This window comes from Bos mutus, chromosome 10 (genome assembly GCF_027580195.1).
Source record: "Bos mutus isolate GX-2022 chromosome 10, NWIPB_WYAK_1.1, whole genome shotgun sequence".
NCBI lineage: Eukaryota > Metazoa > Chordata > Mammalia > Artiodactyla > Bovidae > Bos > Bos mutus.
In genome coordinates, this window is record NC_091626.1 from 10,874,279 (window position 1) to 10,887,558 (window position 13,280).

The 13,280-nt window shown below is 39.6% G+C and overlaps 1 long non-coding RNA gene across 3 annotated transcripts in view; it reads right to left on the reverse strand.

Annotated features, from left to right (window-relative positions):
- The window catches only part of LOC138989480 (uncharacterized), a 46,235-nt gene that overhangs the window by 6,815 nt on the left and 26,140 nt on the right, over nucleotides 1-13,280 (reverse strand). For all 3 annotated transcript variants that reach the window (XR_011465780.1, XR_011465779.1, XR_011465778.1), the window contains exon 2: nucleotides 87-285. This is a non-coding gene — a long non-coding RNA (uncharacterized lncRNA). The remainder of the gene's footprint in view (nucleotides 1-86; nucleotides 286-13,280) is intronic.

Below are 13,280 nucleotides of genomic sequence, written 5' to 3' on the forward strand. Positions count from 1 at the left end.
AGAAATCATTTTAAAACCCTTAGAAGAATAATGCTACAACATAGATGAAAGACATCTGAAATAAGCCAATCCCAAAGGGAACATACCATATTATTCCACTCATATGAAGTACCTAGTCAAAATTCACAGAGACAGGAAGTCGAGTGGTAATCGTCAGGGGTTGGGGAAGAGGACAGGACAGTTAATCTTAATGGGTAGAGTTGCATTCAGTTTTGCCAGATGATAAAAATCCTGGAGACAGATGGTGGTGATGGTTGCACAACAATGTGAACGTCCTTACAGCCCCTGAACACATGTGAAAATGGTAAAATTTATGTTAGGTACATTTTACCACAATTTAAAAACTCAGAAGAAAATACGGATAATGCCTTCCATTTCAATATTGCATACTTGTTTGTACAGACAGTTCCTCCCACAGATAACTAAAAATGCTTAATAAGCATCTAAAATAGTCTTTAAAACACCACTGACGATTCCTGACACTACAAGCTACAGTGTTAAAGTGGGACTGGATTGGTAGGAGGAGGTACAAGACTCTTTGAGGGAATTCACCTTAATCAGAGGCCTCACAGAATTGCCAGAAATAATTTTCAGGAAAATGAGCAGCCTGCAGTGGGAAAAAAAACAAAAACAAGCACACAAGAAACAAGGACTCATGAGTAAGAACCAACAGAAATAAACAGCAGAAAAGAACTCATGAAGACTGAAATTAACTAAAGGAGTTGTCTGTACGTTCTGAGATGCAAAAAGAAGTGGAAAATTTATTGGTAAATCCTGTACAGATGTAATATAATAATAATCTCTTACGGAGTAAAATTTGAAAAGAGAGAATTAAAATATGCAACAACAATAAGGTAAATAAGGAGGAAGATAAATGAAGTTAAGATATTCTAAAGTTCTTATGTTATACCAAAGATAAAAGTATTGCTTTTTAGGACTTTGGTAAGTTAATTAACCTGTTAAAATTTCTAGTCACCACTAAAGATGATAAACAGTACACTATACCTTTCAAATAAAGGGGAAAACATGGAGTGATTATACCAAAAACCTCAACCAAGCCCAAAGAATTCAATAAAGAGAAAAAATGTTGTACAAGAAACCACAAAGTAAAATGACAGATTTAAACCTAAATATATAAGAAATTATATTTAATGATAATGCACTAAATGCTCCAACGAAAAGGTTAGATCATCAGACTAAGTAAAATTAAAAAACCCATGGGATTTCCCTGGTGGTTCCAGTGTTAAGAATCTACCTGCCAATGCAGGGGAAATGGGTTCCATCGCTGGTCTGGGAAGATCCCACATGCCTCAGAGCAACTAAACCCACAACTACTAAGTCTGAGAGCAGCAACTACTGAAGACCATGCTCCGCAACAGAAACCCGTGCACCAAAATCAGAGAGTACCCCCCACTCGCCACAGAGCCAGAAAGCCTGGCACAGTAATGAAGACCCAGCACAGCCAAAAAGAAACTCATTTTACAAAACAATGATACCCTCTGCAAAAGAAAGACACCCAAAACATAAGACAGAAAAGTTTAAAGTAAAAAGATGTTAAACTATATACATTTTGCAAATATAACCAAAAGATAGCTAGCATGGCATATTAATATGAGAGGGAAAAAAAAACCTTTAAGGCAAAAAGCCCTACCAGAGATAAAGAGGTTCAAACTTTTTACAAAGAAAACTCCAGTCCTAGATGGCTTACCGGACAAGCTCTATTAAATATTCAAGAACTAATTCCAAAATGTTTCGGGGCTAGTGTAACATATAAGTGAAAGCCTACAGAAAGAGAAAGGATAAGTACAGGACAATCTCACTCACAAATACAAATGCAGAAATCTTTTAGCAAAATAATAGCAAAGCAAACCAAGCACAGTATTAAAAGGGAAATGTAACATGACCAAGTTGGTTTTATTTCAGATGTAAAAAGTTGGTTTCACATTGGAATAAAAACCAAACAATGTACTTTATGAAATTATAGTGAAATAGCATACAAATATTTCAATAGATGCAGAAAGTGTTCAATAAAATTCAACATTTATGACTTTAAAAAAATCTTAGTCAAGTAGAAATAGAAAGGAACATCTATTGAACACTGCATTGTAGGGTTTTTTTGGTCATGTCACACAGCATGTGGGATCTTAGTTCCCCAACCAGAGATCAAACCCACATCCACTGCATTGGAAGCACAGAGTCCTAATCACTGGATGGCCAGGGAAGTCCCTACACTGTAGTTCTTAAACAGTGAAGGACAGCAAGAAAAAAAAAAAAAAAAAAATATATATATATATATAAGGATTTGAATTAAACTAAACTATCATTAATTATTTGAAAATTATAGTTAAGTAATTCAAAATAATACTTCAATTAATTGTTGTATAGGAAAATCAGTATACTACATCACTGTAGGATAGAAAAAGCAATATGAAAATTTTATTTTTTCCTTTATACTAGCAATTAGTACGTAAAAAATAATTTTAAAAAATACCATTTGCAATGACATTAAAGTTTGAAAACTTGGAAATAAATCAAGCTCTAAATTTTAGATTCTATGGAGAGAATTTAGGGAGAAAATTTGAAAAGCTTATCTAAAATCTCAAAGAAGACCCAAATAAATATACCAGGATTGGAGGATTCAGCATCTTAAAGAGGCTGAGCTCCACTACTGATCATAAAGAAGTCAGTAGCACAGAACTTGCTCTTCCAGAAACCTGGACAAAGGATATGAGACAACTGTTTGCAAACGACAGGGAAAGACAGATAACTGAGAGAAGGAAAATAAAATGCCCCAGCGTCCCACACGGTGGCAACTTTGAGACTACAGCACAGCAAAGAAAAACGCAGAGCACAGTGGTCTCATGAAATTAAGGAGACAGAGACGGGGTTTCAAGGAGGGGAGGGAGCTAGAATTTGTGGGACAAAGTACCAGAGAGGAGGGAGCTATACAGAGAGAGAACTTTCAAAATCTGCACAGAGGTCTTGATCTTTGGCTGAACACCAGTCTGCACAAACACAGGGTGAAATTCCACACAGCCAGGCAAAGAACGACTACCAGACTACATACACTGGACAATTCTCAGCACACAGGGAGTCAGACGCTGTTCAAGTTCTAGCCAGCCAGAGTAGAGAGACCTCACTGAGCCATAGGGTGATCGACGGAAACCCCAGGGTGGGTCACGGCTTCTTATTAAAGCTAAACTAAAGGCTATTCTAGGCACACTCCAACAAAGTTTAAAATAATCCTCAAGGATATCAGGTCAATCCACAAGTAACCTAACAATTAATCTTGTGCCAAAACAAACTTTAAAACTCTTTGAAGAAAGACAACAGAGGGCAAACACTCAATAGCATAACATTTATAATCTATGATATCGAACAAAAAATCACTAGACATAGAAAAAAGTAACAAGTTCTGAACCAGAAAAGGACTGAAATTGATATATATATATAAAATATGTGCTCTTTATACACACATAATATATATGTGTGTATACTATATACACAGGCATACACATTTTTTGTCCCAGCCCTTTTTACTTTGACTTAAGTGAAAGCTGCTCAGTCATGTTCAACTCTTTGCAACCCCATGGACTATACAGTCCATGGAATTCTCCAGGCCAGAATACTGGAGTGGGTGGCCTTTCCCTTCTCCAGGGGATCTTCCCAACCCAGGGATCAAACCCAGGTCTCCCACATTGCAGGCGGATTTTTTATCAGCTGAGCCACACTTAACTTCAGTGCTAATGCCACCAGATCTCCTGATAATGCAAAAGTGATCACTTCATGTCCATAAAAGTTAGTTTCATCTGTTTTACAATAAAAAACTACATAAACATTAGTGAATATGGAAAAGGACATTTAGCTAATTTTGCTCATTTGTGTGCATTAAGCTAAGAGTTTAGAAAAAAAGATAAACTTTTTTCTCCCTGTGTTTTCTTTGGCTTTACCTATATTCACAGAACACTGATTCTCCCAGAGGTATGCTTCCAGTAGAGTGGAAGTTCAGCAGGTCAAATCTGGCCCATCGCCTGCTTTTTTCCCTTTTTTTTGGAACAGTGATTAGTCATTTTATTGGTGTACCATAATTTATTTTACCAATTCGTGAAATAAATTTAGGAATTTACACAGGTTCCTTTTTTCTGTTACAGGTAACAGCATGGTGAACATTCTCACAGATAATTGTCTTCATACAGCTCTTATTCTTCAGTATGTATTTCTGAAAATGGAACACATTTAGTTGAAACTATTTAAAGACCGCTTTTGAAAAAGAGGAAAAAACTGTTTCCTGAAAACTTATAACTCATAGGGCAGCAGTAGTGTTTGGTGCTAATAAGCCATCATCCACACTTGGTATTTTCCGTAGGACAAACACTACGAAAGCTTTACAGACACCGTGTCAATCAACCACTCACTGACCTTACGAGATTATCATCATCCTCATTTTACAGATGGGAAAATTGAGGACCAAAGGGACAAAGTAACTTGCTTAAGGTTATGCCGTGGGAAATAGCAGAGCTAGAATTCGGGCACAGCTCAGACTACCCCAAAGCTCCTGCTCATATTCTTATGCTACCCCTCCAGCCACTGGCACATTCATAAAAAGTGATGTCTTAAGAAGTTCCTGATTATTTTGACTAGCAAGCTTAGTGTACCTGTCCCTTTTTTTAAAAAAATTATTTATTTTAATTGGAGGCTAATTAATTTATAACATTGTGGTGGTTTTGCCATATATTGACATCAATCAGCCACGGGTGTACATTGTCCCCTGTCCCAAACCTCCCCCCTACCTCCCTCCCCACCCCACCCCTCTGGGTTGTCCAAGTGTACCGGCTTTGAGTGCCCTGTATCATGCATCGAACTTGGACTGGTCATCTGTTTCAGATTTGGTAATAAACATGTTTTAATGCTATTCTCTCAAATTATCCCACCCTCGCCTTCTCCCACAGAGTCCAAAAGTCTGTTCTTTATATCTGTGTCTCTTTTTTGCTGTCTTGCATATAGTGTTGTTGTTACCATCTTTCTAAATTTCATATATATGCAATAATATACTGTATTGGTGTTTTTCTTTCCGATTTACTTCACTCTGTATAATAGACTCCAGTTTCATCCACCTCATTAGAACTTACTCAAATGAGTTCTTTTTAATAGCTGAGTAATATTCCATTGTGTATATCTACCATAACTTTCTTATCCATTTGTCTGCTGATAGACATCTAGGTTGCATCCATGTCCTAGCTACTGTAAACAGGGCTGCATAGCCTGCTTTTACAAATAAAGTTTTACTGGAATCCAGCGATGCCCATTTGCTTACATACTGTCAATGTCTACTTTTGTGCTGTAACAGCAGAGTTGAACAGTCACAACAGAGACCACAAAGCCTAAAATACTTACTATCTGGCTCTACCAGAAAAGACAGAGCAAACAAAAGCTATATTTAGCAGAGGAAATAAGTCAGATATGGCAAACAGTAATAAATGATCATTTGAATAGAATTCATCAGAAACTTCCATCTTGGAGAAGTTCTTTTTGTACATTCTGATACATAAAAAACCTAAAATCCATAGCCATTCTTTTTAATAGTTTCAGATGTTTTGACAGTGGTGTACGTTTGGTAGACTAACCCCAGAAAATGGCACCATCAGATACAACTCTTTCAGTTTCGATTTGTCTAAGCAGTTTTGTACAGATAAGTGTGACTCTGTGATACCATGGCCCGCAGCCCGCCAGGCTCCTCTGTCCATGGGATTTTCCAGGCAAGCATACTGCAGTGGTTTTCCATTTCCTTCTCCAGGGGATCTTCCTGACCCAGGGATCAAACCCGGGTCTCCTGCACTCCAGGCAGATTCTTTACTGACTGAGCTACCAGGAAGCTGGCTACAGATAGGTAGTATTCTCACAGTGTATATCCAATGATGGTGCCATTCTTTGGTTTTCTTACCTCAAATATCCTACCAAGTACGGCTATACATAGTTTTTGCTTGCATTTTAATTGGAATAAACATTTGTGTAAGAAAATATTTGGCATAAAACTTGAAATTCCTGATGTCTTTTGAAAAAATCAAAATATCTGACATCAGGGCTACATTCCTGTGACAACGTGCAGCTACTCAGTTTGGAGGTAACATACAAATTTCCAAATCACCCATCAGTACCTACTAATTTCTGACACTTAAAACATTCCAATTTTTTCATTTATATTTCTTTTTCTTGGCACCACCCTCTCCCATCCCCAAGGCAGCTGATATTACTGTTCTTCCTCACTGCTTTCCATTTTCCTTTGCAGGTTCTTTTCCTTCATCCCTCTCTTAAACACTAGTGTTTCTCAGGGTCTCAGTTTTGGCTTTCTTCTCATGGTTTATAACTCTCACTGGACAACCTCATCTATACGCACAAACTGAACTTGAACTACCAGGCCCATTGATAAGGTTAAGAGTATGGACAGCAACCTTATGATGGTAGGGATCACTAAGAATTTTCAGGATCTTCCTTCTCTAGTCCTGATCTCCTATCTGAACCCATGTTTCACATTTCTATCTATAGACATCTCCCAGCAACTAAGATGACATACCCAACACTAAACCATCAGCTCATTTCCCAAACCAGTTTCTCATTATTTCCTCCTATTGTTTAATGACACTGTAAACCACTCAGTAATCCAAGACAGACTCTCGGGATTCACCTCTGAGTCTTTCTTCACGTTCATAGTCATATCCAAATTTTACTAAGTCCTAGCAATTATACTCCATTAATATGTCTAAATATTTCTTTCTCTTATTCATTCCCCTTTAAATGTAGTTCAGATACTCCTTATCTTCATGCAGAGCCATAACAATAACTTCTTAACTCGTCTCCAAGCTTCTGTTTTGTCTCCCTTCAGTTCATTCTCCATGTTGCCGGCAGTGTACACTTCCTGAGAGTGCAAATCTGACCACAGCACCCTGCTTAAACTCTTCCAGGGGCTCCCCATCACTTACAACATTAAGTCTACCTTTCTCTGGATGAAGTACAGGAACTCGGAGGTCTAAATTCTATCTTTATAGCTTCACTGCCTACCACTACCCCATGTGTCTTGCACTTCAAATACTCTGCACAATTTGCAGTTATTTAGTAAGTCATGATCTTTGTCATCTCCACCTTTGCATGTAATGTTTTTTGGTTTTTGTTTTTTGCCACCTGAGATGGATTTTTTTTCCTTCTCTCATCTGCTTTTTAAAGTCCTGCATAAACTCCAAACTTGATTCAAATGTCACATCCTCCAGGAAAATTTCTATCATCTTCAGAGTTAAGTGTCTACTGTTCCCACTTCTTTTAGGGAACTTTCCACATTGTTTTAATGATTATTTATTTTAGTTGAGGGAGAAAGACAAGCCTATGGCACTGTTTTTCCATCAGTGATGAGGAGTAACTATGTCTTCACTCTCTCAACTATGAACTATGTACATAGTTCAAGATTTTGTAAACTAGGGTCCCCAAATCCCTGTTTTTAAAACTGTTGTCTATCACTTATAAATTCTCCCTCATCATAATTCACAATTAAAAAGTATTTTTATATAAAAAGTCTTTTAGCTTATTAAGTCAACATTCCTCTGCTGACATACTCTTAGAGATCTACAAGGAGCATTGACGGGAGGGCTGTTGGTTTCTCAAGTTTGAAAAACGCTGTTCTGAATAACTGGCTGAGATATTTATAACCACGTCAGGTTTTCTCTCTAAAAATCTAAGTGACCAGTACAGAATAAAACCCACACTACCTTATTTATGGTGTACCACTCACAACCGCCTTTTCAGTACTTTAGAAGTCAGCATTAACAAAATTGACACATGAATGAAGTATGTCTTCTTGTTAGTTCAGAAATTCAAGATGTTTAGGAACAGAACGAAGTACATATGTTTAAGGAACCTATCAGCATTCTAATCTTCAAACTAACTTCATCAACCACAACACAGGATGTAGTAGCACACATGAGAACTGTATCACTGTATTAAAAAAAATCTGGGCAAGTGGGGAAAGACTGAAGGGAGATATCCTTTGACAAGTGAGAGAAAAGCATTAGTTACAAATATAAGTTTAACCATTTGAGTAACAGCTCCACAAAGACTGGGGTTCTGGGTGTCCCTGTTACTGGCACGGAGTGCATCTTAGGTGGCTGCTGGGGAAGTGGAAGCCTATTTCCCTCCTTCTCTGTCTGGGTAGCCAACAATTTCAAATTCAGACCACTGAACGCTAACTGTTCAGCTGACAAGAGGCTGGGAGTAGGTGGTATCAGTTCAGTTCAGTCGCTCAGTCGTGTCCAACTGTTTGCAACCCCATGGAATGCAGCACACCAGGCTTCCCTGTCCATCACCAACTGCCGGAGTCCACCAAATCCATGCCCATTGAGTCAGTGATGCCATCCAACCATCTCATTCTCTGTCATCCCCTTCTCCTCCCGCCTTCAATCTTTCCTAGCATCAGGGTCTTTTCAAATCAGTCAGCTCTTCGCATCAGGTGGCCAAAGTATTGGAGTTTCAGCTTCAGCATTAGTCCTTCCAATGAACACTCAGGACTGATCTCCTTTAGGATGGACTGGTTGGATCTCCTTGCAGTCCAAGGGACTTTCAAGTCTTCTCCAACACCACAGTTCAAAAGCATCAATTCTTTGGTGCTCAGCTTTCTTTATAGTCCAACTCTCACATCCATACATGACTACTTGAAAAACCATAGCCTTGACTAGATGGACCTTTGTTGGCAAAGTAATGTCTCTGCTTTTGAATATGCTATCTAGGTTGGTCATAACCTTCCTTCCAAGGAGTAAGCGTCTTTTAATTTCATGGCTGCAATCACCATCTGCAGTGATTTTGGAGTCCAAAAAAATAGTCAGCCACTGTTTCCACTGTTTCCCCATCTATTTGCCATGAAGTGATGGGACCATGCACCAAACTAATGACCTAAATCACTCACCACCTAGCCGTGTTACCTCACAGGTGAAGTGGGCCCACCCAGCTGTCCCGTCAGAGTGTCCCCATGTGGATAATGCCTCAACCAACAAAAATTTCCCCTTTGCATCCTTTCACCTTGTTTTCTGTCCTTCATTTTTTCTTGAAATCCCCACTTCCTTCCTTTCCCTCAAAACACACAGGTCGTCTCCTGTGTTATCTTTAAAATCCAAGGCTACTCCCCACCTCCAACCCAATTTTCCATTGCTTGGTAAAGAAATAAGGGGTCATTCCTTGAGTAGATATTTCCTGAGTGCATACTGGGTGCCAGACACTGGGACCAAGAGAGGCTTAATCCTTTTTTTCAAGGTGGAGTCAACAAATGAAATGATTATAAATTAGTATTATGAAGGAAATAAATAATGGTGGAAATGGAGCTCTAATCACAAGGCCAAGGTGGATTTCCCTGCAGAGGCTGAGAGCTGAAAGAGGAGAAGGAGCTAGATTTGCAGTGGATGCTGGGGGAGAACATTACAGGCAGAAGGAACAACTTACTGGAAGGTAAGAACAATCTTGATCTGTGAGAGAAACTGAGAAGTAAGGTCTGGCTGGAGCCCAGTGAGAGAGAGGAACAAGACACAGGATGAGGATGGATTAGAGAGGAAGGGACTGGCTCACCTTAGGCCTTATGGGCCAAGATACTGAGCTTGACTTTCAAGAGCCATGGGACCCCATCAGAGTGGTTTTGTTGGAGGGGAACATTATGATTTAATTTGTTTTGAAAGGGTCACCCTCCAGCTGAGGAGAATGGACTGAAAAGGGAAATCTGATAGAACAGCTACGTACATTACTTTATAACACTAATGTGCAAACAAATAAACTAGAGACCTTGTTAAAGTGCTGTTTCTTGCATGGGGGACAGGGAACTGAGAGCCTGAAATTCTACTAGTTCCCACATGATGCTGATGCTGTTGGTCTATGAACCACATTTTTAGTGGCAAGTTACTGGGAGACCATGGAGTATCCAGGTAAGTTCAGTTCAGTTCAGTCATTCAGTCGTGTCTGACTCTGCGACCCCATGGAATGCAGCACACCAGGCCTCCATCCATCACCAACTCCTGGAGTTTACTCAAACTCATATCCATTGAGTTGGTGATGTCATCCAACCATCTCATCCTCTGTGGACCCCTTCTCCTCCCACCCTCAATCTTTCCCAGCATCAGGGTCTTTTCAAATGAGTCAGCTCTCCACATCAGGTGGCCAAAGTACTGGAGTGTAGGCTTCAACATCAGTCCTCCCAATGAACACCCAGGATTGATCTCCTTTAGGATGGACTGGTTGGATCTCCTTGCAGTCCAAGGGACTCTCAAGAGTCTTCTCCAACATCACAGTTCAAAAGCATCAATTCTTCGGCGCTCAGCTTTCCTTATAGTCCAACTCTCACATCCATACCTGACTACTGGAAAAACCATAGCCTTGACTGGACAGACCTTTGTTGGCAAAGTAATGTCTCTGCTTTTTAATATGCTGTTTAGGGCAATCGTAGCTGTTCTTCCAAGGAGCAAGCATCTTTTAATTTCATGGCTGCAGTCACCATCTGCAGTGATTTTGGAGTCCCCCTAAAATAAAGTCTGCCACTGTTTCCACTGTTTCCCCATCTATTTGCCATGAAGTGATGGGACTGGATGCCATGATCTTAGTTTTCTGAATGTTGAGCTTTAAGCCAACTTTTTCACTCTCTTCTTTCACTTTCATCAAGAGGTTCTTTAGTTCTTCGCTTTCTGCCATAAGGGCGATGTCATCTGCATATCTGAGGTTATTGATATTTCTCCCAGTGATCTTGATTCCAGCTTGTGCTTCATCCAGCCCAGCGTTTCTCATGATGTACTCTGCATAGAAGTTAAATAAGCAGGGTGACAATATACAACCTTGACATACTCCTTTTCCTATTTGGAACCAGTCTGTTGTTCCACGTCCAGTTCTAACTGTTGCTTCCTGACCTGCATACAGATTTCTCAGGAGGCAGGTCAGGTGGTCTGGGATGCCCATCTCTTTAAGAATTTTCCACAGTTTGTTGTGATCCACACAGTCAAAGGCTGTGGTGCAGTCAATAAAGCAGAAGTAGATGTTTTTCTGGAACTCTCTTGCTTTTTTGATGACCCAGTGCATGTTGGCAATTTGATCTCTGGGAGATGATTGTAATTAGGAACAGGGTCATGACAATAAAGATAGAGAAAAGTAAGTGTATCCATAACATATTTTATGCTGGATTGAGAAAAAAGAACATCAAGATGGGTGGTAACTTCTCCTTCTGCCCCCCCCCTTTTTTTAATGAGAATTCTCACATTGGAACGATGTTTTAGGTCAAAAGCTCTCATTACACAGGAATCTCATCTGAATGCTGGAGACACTTCTGGACTTGACTATGCTAAAAGAGCATTTCTTCTTCATTAATGTGCATTACAACATCTTCTCCTATTGACATGTATTGTGATTGTCATTCTCAATCACTCTTATTAGTTCCTAGGATTCCCTCCCCCTCTACAGTGGTAAGTATGAAATTAGTCACCAGAACAGTCATTCTCAAAGTGTGGTCCCCAAACTAGCAGCATCAGCATCAAATGGGAATTTGTCACAAATGAAAATTCTTAGATGCCACCTTACATGTACTGAATCAGAAAATCTGAGAATGGATTCCAGAAATCTGTGCTTTAACAAATCCTCTAGGTGATCATGGTGCTCATTTAAGTTTAGGAAGCACTGAATTAGAAAATTAGTAAATATTAGTGTATATGTTGTTAGACATTAACATCTTTCTGAGTGAATCTTTTGGGAAGGAAAGACAAAGAAGATACAACAACCCTAACCAAACAAATTAGAATACCTGGAGACCACAAACACAGCCATCTGAGCCTCCTAGATTATGTGTATAGGCAGCTTTCACTATTACTGTTTGCTCTTTCTGTGCGCTACTATGATGACAAGAAGAAAATTAGGAAATAAAAAGAAAACCCCATCTTCTTCCCTTTAAAATAAATTAAGGGACTTCCCCGGTGGTCCAGTGGCTAAGACTGCACATCTGCACTCCCAATGCAAGGGGCCTGGGTTCGATCCCTGGTCAGGGAACTAGATCCCACATGCCAGAACTAAAACCCAGCATGGCCAAATAAGTATTTTAAAAATAAATTGTTTAATGCTTTTCAGCTTAAGAGGATATTTGAGAGGCTTTGTGCCTCTCCTTTCTCTTAGCCACAGTTGTCAATTAGGGGTATGAGGATGGAGGACTATGAGAATCACCTAAGAAGCTCTCTCAAAATATGTTCTCTCTCTCTCTCCCTCCTCCAGCTGAGATGCTGATAGGAATGTGGGTGAACTAGCACATATATCCCAAGAAATCTTCCTGTGATTCCAATCTACTTCCATCCTCACCTCTCCCCATATCCCCAAGCAGCTCTCTTAGTATCTTGTCAATACAGAAGTAAGTATCAAGATCACAAAATCCATCTTCTGTCCTCTAGGACTCACTAATATGCACCTACTCTGGCTTTGGTAGCATGCTGTGAGGTATGGTCTCAGCCCTGAAGGCTGTAATACTCTAGATTAAAGAAACAATTAGTGAAAAGCATTAGACTAAATGCAATCAAGTGTCACACTGTGTGATGGAGACTTTAGGACTATGAAATTTGGAAAATAAGATCTAGGCTTCCCACTCATTTTCACAATATCTTTTCATCTTGGAATACTGGGGGCCAGATGGTCTGAGATACCAGAAGGACAAATACACAATCACATTCCACTCATGCATATGAACAAAAACACAGTAGGGAACAGTAACAGAAGTTACTTTATGCAGCACACCTGAAAACTGCAAATGCATTAGGGCCAAAGCAACCTGAGAAAACAAAAGAAGTCTTTTAAGAGCCACTGTTGAGCTTGCATTTCATGTTTCTCCATTCCTTTCCTGTTGCCTGATGCTTAACTATTTTGCTTCTTGTTTATTCTTTCAGGAGTGGATAAGTAGGACAAGGGAAACAGCAGGTAAATTTTAGTATACTACCTCTGGTATTCTTTAATAATAAAAGGTCCAGTGATGAGAGTATTTCAAAGTGTTAGCTAAGCTTTGCGTAGGAATATGGATGTGAATTCCAAGATGTTAAGTAAAAAAACAAAAACACAAGGTGAGACTAGTGTGTATGTTTGTTATTTCTGTTGCTGCTGCTAAGTCGCTTCAGTCGTGTCCGACTCTGTGCGACCCCATAGACGGCAGCCCACCAGGCTCCCCCCATCCCTGGGATTCTCCAGGCAAGAACACTGGAGTGGGTTGCCATTTCCTTCTCCAATGCATTAAAGTGAAAAGGGAA